General features: G+C 35.4%; 1 non-coding gene across 1 annotated transcript; it reads right to left on the bottom strand.

The window, feature by feature from the left end:
- Window positions 1-6,711: 6,711 nt before the first annotated feature.
- LOC143573970 (U2 spliceosomal RNA) lies at window positions 6,712-6,906 on the bottom strand. Its single transcript, XR_013142507.1, has one exon. It is a non-coding gene; the product is annotated as a U2 spliceosomal RNA (small nuclear RNA).

The following is a 6,906-nucleotide window of genomic DNA, read 5'->3' as shown; positions in this document are numbered from 1 at the left end:
AATTGCTACTTTAACTTTCATAAAACTAAAATATAATAATAAAATATCAAACATTTATAACTTTAAAAAGTTATATGAACTCGGATATAAAAATCCAAAATGGGCCGGGTTTCGGTTTCGGAATTTGATGAATGTCACATTAGGGTTGAGAGGATGATAACAAATGGCTTCAACTGGGTATCGGATTATAGAAATAAAACGGGTCGTGTGGTTTTAGATTTTGTTTATTAAAATTTTATTGTGAATATGTGGAAATTAGATTTATGGAAGGTTGATGACATGGAAGTCTATGTGGACAACTTAGATGAAGGATATGTGGACAAAATTGTGTTGCTTTAATATATTAGTTAGATTATATATATATATATAAAAGAATTAAAGCACTTGAACTTAAAACAAACGCACCATTGCTAATAACGGTGAGCCGAAAATATGAGTAATCGAACTAGAAGATGTGGAGTACACATTTGTCCAATAGTATAGTAGTGACTCACTTTGATACTGAGGAATTTCTTTGGCTTTCGTATCATGAGGGTGTTCCAAAAGGCACCACCCCTTGTCGGGTTCGAGGGCAAGCCCCTGGTAGAGAGACCCATGTCTTTTGATATGATCAAATGAATCCTTTATATATTGTGATTCTCCAAAAGACATGTGAAGGTTTCAACCGTTGCATTTATACATTTACATCAGTTATAAAGCATTATATGTTCACCTTGTCGTAACTGACACCAGTTTCCACTGCTTTGCCACTTTCTATTGATCATACATGCGATTGAAAATTGAGTTGCATCTGATGCATAGTAAAAGTGATAAGATGTCACTGTTATCAGTCTGTTGCTACTATCATTGATTAGTTGTTGATTCCACTTATTAGTTGCTACTACTACTGATAAATTACTTCGCTTTGCCACTGATGATTCCTTCCAACTAACCATCAATTTTCAAGCCATTTACCAATGATCAACGACACCCAGTCAAGGGCATTTCCCAGGCCAGGCTCTTGATCCTACCCATGCACTGCTCTCGAACCAGACAGAGAGTGGTGCCCCTTGAAAACCCTCATGGTACTAAAGCCATAGAATTTTCGTAGCACTGAAGTCACGGTAGTTTTGAACAAGTGTGTACTCCACACAAATGAAGAAAGTTGGGCCAGGCTCTAGAAAAAATAATGGGCTCTAAGCTTATGGGCCATAAAACCTTTTAACTCTTTTATTTATATTGGGCCGGCCCTAGTTAATGTTATCTATTATCCTTCTAATCGTCATGAGTGCCATGCTGTTAAGATTTGAGTCTTTGTTGCATTCGGTTCATTTTATCATGTTTGGTTTTTTCCATGTTATGTTCTTAGTTAGGCATTCAGTTATGTTGTTGTACAATTATTTTGGATTAGTTAAACAAATTTAGATATTTGTCACATCCATTTGTTCCATTTACAGTATTTCCTAGAATCCAAAGACATATATAGTAGAGCCTCTTTAATTTAATACTTGATAAATTAATACCTTTGATAAAATTAATAACTTGTCTAGTCTAACTTGGGACCGGTACAAAAGTGGACCCTAATCGATAAAATATTTTATTGAAATCCCAATGTAAATATATTAGTCCAGCGAAACTATAAATTAATAATTACTAAAATATTCCAAAATTTTATGATGATCAAGTTAAAAATGAATATACAGTCACTTGTTTTTTTGTGAACTTTAAATCTATATTGAGTTCATCTTTACATTTCCCCATTGCACATAAGAGTTGAGGCACTGCACTCTCGTATTGCAACAAAAAGTTGTGAAGAGTTGTTAACGCTTACAATACTTCTTTCCGAGTGACCGGTTCCAAAGGTACCGAATCATCAACCAGATTTTGAACGGTATCTACTATAATTTCTTCAATGCTTTGAACTTAGTAACATTCATTATTTTCACCAGGATAATCCAAACAACTCATAACATCCATTTTTTGCCGATAATGCATTCACATAATCAAGTTCTCAGGCTCACGAATGTCTTCTCCATAATTTTCATCGTTTAAATCATTTGAGCCGGTTGGATTAGCTAAATGAATTTTATAGTGTCGAAAACAACTTGCCATGGACTCTTGTTTTATTCAAATAAGTAAAGTGAGTGTGCATGGAAATTTTGAAGGTCGATGCATTAACTTGAGAGTTGTCACGAATATAAGTAAATTAATAATTTATTAATTTATCGATGTAATAATATCTCGCTAAATCAATAAAATATCCCGGTCCCAACATTATTAATTTATAGAGGTTTTACTATACATTAAATTCTATTGTTCTAAAAGACGTTGTAAGGCCCAGTCACCGGTAACCCTACTTTCGTGTTGGATTTACTCATAAACACAATTCTAAATATCAGAGTTAATTAAAAACTTTACGCGGAATATAGAACTTTCATAAAACATTACATATCAATTCATAATCATGTCTTAAAACATTCCTCTTGTCTTTCAAAATCAAAACATAACTTATAAAACATATCAGATCTTCAGATGCCAGGCTTTAGTCTTCTGCCATGTGTCCTCCACTCAAGCCAGCTGTCTCATCCTACTCACCTGCGTGCATACTAAAAGTCAGCTACGCTGAGTGAGTTCTAGTTAATCATACAATACCATACAATACCTTATTACATACATACGTACTTAACCTCATAACTTTCTTTCATACACACATAAGTACTCATACCTTCATTCTTACTTACATACTTTCTTTCTTACTTACATACTTTCTTTACATTCATAATCATACGTTTTAAAGAGCCTTTCGCCCTATAACCTCACAGATATTATAAGGGTCTGGTCCCTAACATCACAGATATTATAAGGGTCTGGTCCCTAACACCACAGATATTATGAGGGTCTGGTCCCTATCCTCACAGATATTGTAAGGGTCTGGTCCCTAACATCACAGATATTATAAGGGTCTGGTCCCTAACATCACAGATATTATAAGGGTCTGGTCCCTTGTTTTCGAATATTAGTAGGGTTCGATTCCCTCTTCGTTACCATACAACCATACATCATACCTCGAGTATTATTAGGGCTCGGTACCCTTTTCGTAACCATACAACCGTCATTTCCTTCTTTTATTAACTTTATTACGTTCATACACATAAACATACATATCATACTTACCATATTTATAACGTTACAACCTGACAGTACGTGCAATATCCGAAGATCGTTCACGTACCATCAAGCAATCATTCATACATATCACATATATCACATATGGCATACACTTATTACTTAGGATAAATGTATTAACAACACATCAAGTATGCACACAGCCCCGAAAACATAACAAGGAATGGGGCTAGAAACTCACCTGGATCCTGTTACGCTCGCCGTTGATTGTAATTCCTTTCTTTAACTGGGCTCGGCTAACTGTATAATATTTACACATATCAATTAACTACTACTACTCGTTTTGTATTTCTATCTATATATGACCCACAACGAACGGGGGTCCGGGGGCAGCGCCCCTGGCAGCGGGGTTCTAGGGGCGGCAGCCCCTAGCGGGGTCCAAGGGGCAGAGCCCCTGGCTGGGGTTAAGCTGCCAGATCAGCTTAGAAAAATTTTATTTTCGATAACTGCCTTAACACATTTTCCATTAGGTTTTTAATTTATTTTCTAAACGAACTTCACTTCAGGCGAAGTTAAACCTCGGGCGAACTTGGCTTCAGGCGAAGTTAAACCTTAGGCGAACTTGGCTTTAGGCGAAGTTAAACCTTAGGCGAACTTGGCTTCAGGCGAAGTTAAACCTTAGGCGAACTTGGCTTCAGGCGAAGTTAAACCTTAGGCGAACTTGGCCGTAGGCGAAGTTATCCTTAGGCGAACTTGGCTTCAGGCGAAGTTAAACCTTAGGCGAAGTTACGCTTGAAGGCGAAGTTCATCAGGCGAACTTAATCTTGCAGGCGAAGTTATCGCGCTGCAGATCTGTTTGCCCATAAATCCTTCGTTTCTTAGCCAAATAACTCGATTTTGGTACCCACGGAATCGTATGATCGGCGCCTACAAATCCCAACCATCAAATTGGCCTAGAATCGACGTTTTAGGGGTCCGATTTGGGCAGTTTGGGTTTCGGGTCCGGTTAACCCATCCAATCCTAACCATTTTCAGTAATATTAGCTTTGGAGGATTTGTTCTTACCTTACCAACTCAGATCTATCAACAAAATCTCGGGTCTCGGCTTCGAATCTTGATCGGTTAGAATGTGTGTGTTTTGAGTGTGTGAAGAAAGAAGGTGGAAATGAAAGATTGGGTTTGGGATGGGATATTTATATCCCTCAAAGCCCACGGACCCGAGGCCCATTCTCATTTAGCCCATCTTACGCAATCTAAGCCCAACTTCCTCCTTACTCGACATTAAATAATTAACAACGTGAAATCACTAAACATAACTTTCTTTATTTATAATTAAAATTTTAGGATGTTACAGACGTTTATGATAGATTTTCAAAACCTGTTACGTGTTTCAAAAAATTAAAGATGTGTTTTCATAGATTCCAAAGGTATCGAATCATCAACCAGATTTTGAACGGTATCTGCTATAATTTCTTCAATGCTTTGAACCTTGTAACATTCATTATTTTCACCAGGATAATCCAAACAACTCATCACATCCATTTTGTGCCGATAATGCATTCACATAATCAAGATCTCAAGCTCACGAATGTCTTCTCCATAATTTTCATCGTTTAAATCATTTGAGCCGGTTGGATTAGCTAAATGAATTTTATAGTGTCGAAAACAACTTGCTATGGACTCTTGTTTTATTCAAATAAGTAAAGTGAGCGTGCATGGAAATTTTGAAGGTCGATGCATTAACTTGAGAGTTGTCACGAATATAAGTAAATTAATAATTTATTAATTTATCGATGTAATAATATCTCGCTAAATCAATAAAATATCCCGGTCCCAACATTATTAATTTGTAGAGGTTTTACTATACATTAAATTCTATTGTTCTAAAAGACGTTTATGATAGATTTTCAAAACCTGTTACGTGTTTCAAAAAATTAAAGATGTGTTTTCATAGATTTCAAAAAATATGTTACTATTAACTTACATCTTGTTATCTCTTGTACGTTAAAATTTATGTTTTTTAACCTAAAACATACAGGCCTTTTCGTGTTGCAGTTTTCAAAATTTATTTTATATAATCAAAGGTTACATAGTACCAAAATTAAATCAAACAATAAGAAAAAACCGAACAAGGGAACAACCATGGGCTACAGGTAAATTGTAAGAGTTTAGGATTCATCGAAAATGTCTAGAATTTGCATCACATAATGTCAGATTTCTTATCAGAGAGTTCTTTGTGTGCAGGTGGCGGGTGCACATATTTACATGTAAATTATTATTTCATCGATTTATACAATACAACAATGGAAATTTATACAGATATAGAATATAAATGGTCGTTTAAAGCAAGTTAAAACCGTTAAAAGCATGTCAATTAGGCCTGTTTTGACCGACCTTTACTCAACCAAACATGTTTGGCGGTTTACAGTTTGGAATTTGGATAGTTAAGCAGGTTGTTTCAACTAAGACAAATATTTAATTTTATACTGCATTTGCAATAGTTTTGTGTATAAACTGTTTTTGTTTGGTTACTATGACAACTTTTTGTTTCAGTTATTCTTTTACAGTAAAAAGGTAAGTTCCATGTGTCATACATGTAACATGTTATTCATTTATGGCTTAGTACATTCTTCTACACATATATCCCAAAATTGTACCATTAAAGTGTTCAAGAAAATTCAGTGAAAAAAGGGAGTGAAAACATAAATTCGGACATTCGAAGATGTCCTAAGCTATAAGTTAAAGTCATACGTACACATTGCGATAGCGAGTCGAAATTTGCAGAATGAATAACATAATATATAATGATACGCCTAGACATAATATTGTACCTTGTATGACAACTACTATCATTATGAGTTGTTACTATCAACTATCATAAGTCGAAAGACTAATCAACTGCTTCATGTGTTTCCTTGAAACAGAACATTTCATTAAACTTAAACCTAAGAAAAGGGTATCCATTTCCTCTAATACAAGGCGATAAGTTGTAAAAAATCTAACCGTTTATTTCTTTTTTCGTGATTGTGACTTGTGAACAAGATAAAATAAATGACAATGAAATATGAAAAAATTTCGGGTTTTGAAATTGGGTTTTGGGCTTTTAAGACGTTGGACAGTGAAGTTGATAAGTACCGAATTCCACAGCGCTGGCCCATATAGAGATGTTGATGGATACTTAAATTATATGGGCTCTTGTGTCTATGCATTTTTAGGTTTGAACTGTAACCAATTAAACCGTGAACTACCGCACCTATTATGGTAGACTGTTAGGGCGGCGGAGGCAACCAAGACCCCGCCATTATCCTTCCAATGTATAGAACCACATGACCCTTATGCAAACTTGAAAACGTCAGTGCAGATTTTGCAACAACTTGGACAATTTGGGTCTAAATCACAATAGTACGTGTATAAGTTATATGATAATTATTGTTTTTGTTAAAATCTAAAAATGCATAAATTTATAATTTCTTTTTTTGGATTCATCGTCCTTTTATGGCGGGAATACAATCGTTTATCGGAACGACTTTAATATGAAGTGTAGAACTTAATAATTGTAAGCCCACATAAAAAAATAGCGTAGTCAAAATATTAAACTTGAAATTGGAGGGGTGCGCCAGGCCATGGTGGTAGTGTGAGACCATGGCGACGTATGAAGACCCAAGCAGCAAGCTACTTTGACGGATCTTCCCCATAAAAAATAAGATTAATATCAAGTGAGCCGATGGCTCACATATCAGATATTAAACTGATAAGAACAGATACTACACTTGATCTTAGCCAAAAGGCCGAGAAAGGTAT

This window comes from Bidens hawaiensis, unplaced genomic scaffold, assembly GCF_021521415.1.
Source record: "Bidens hawaiensis isolate Kalapana, Puna unplaced genomic scaffold, B.hawaiensis_p1.1 tig00026781_1, whole genome shotgun sequence".
NCBI classification, from domain to species: domain Eukaryota; kingdom Viridiplantae; phylum Streptophyta; class Magnoliopsida; order Asterales; family Asteraceae; genus Bidens; species Bidens hawaiensis.
Note: the sequence above shows the minus strand (reverse complement) of the source record. Positions and strands in the feature narration are given on the sequence as shown.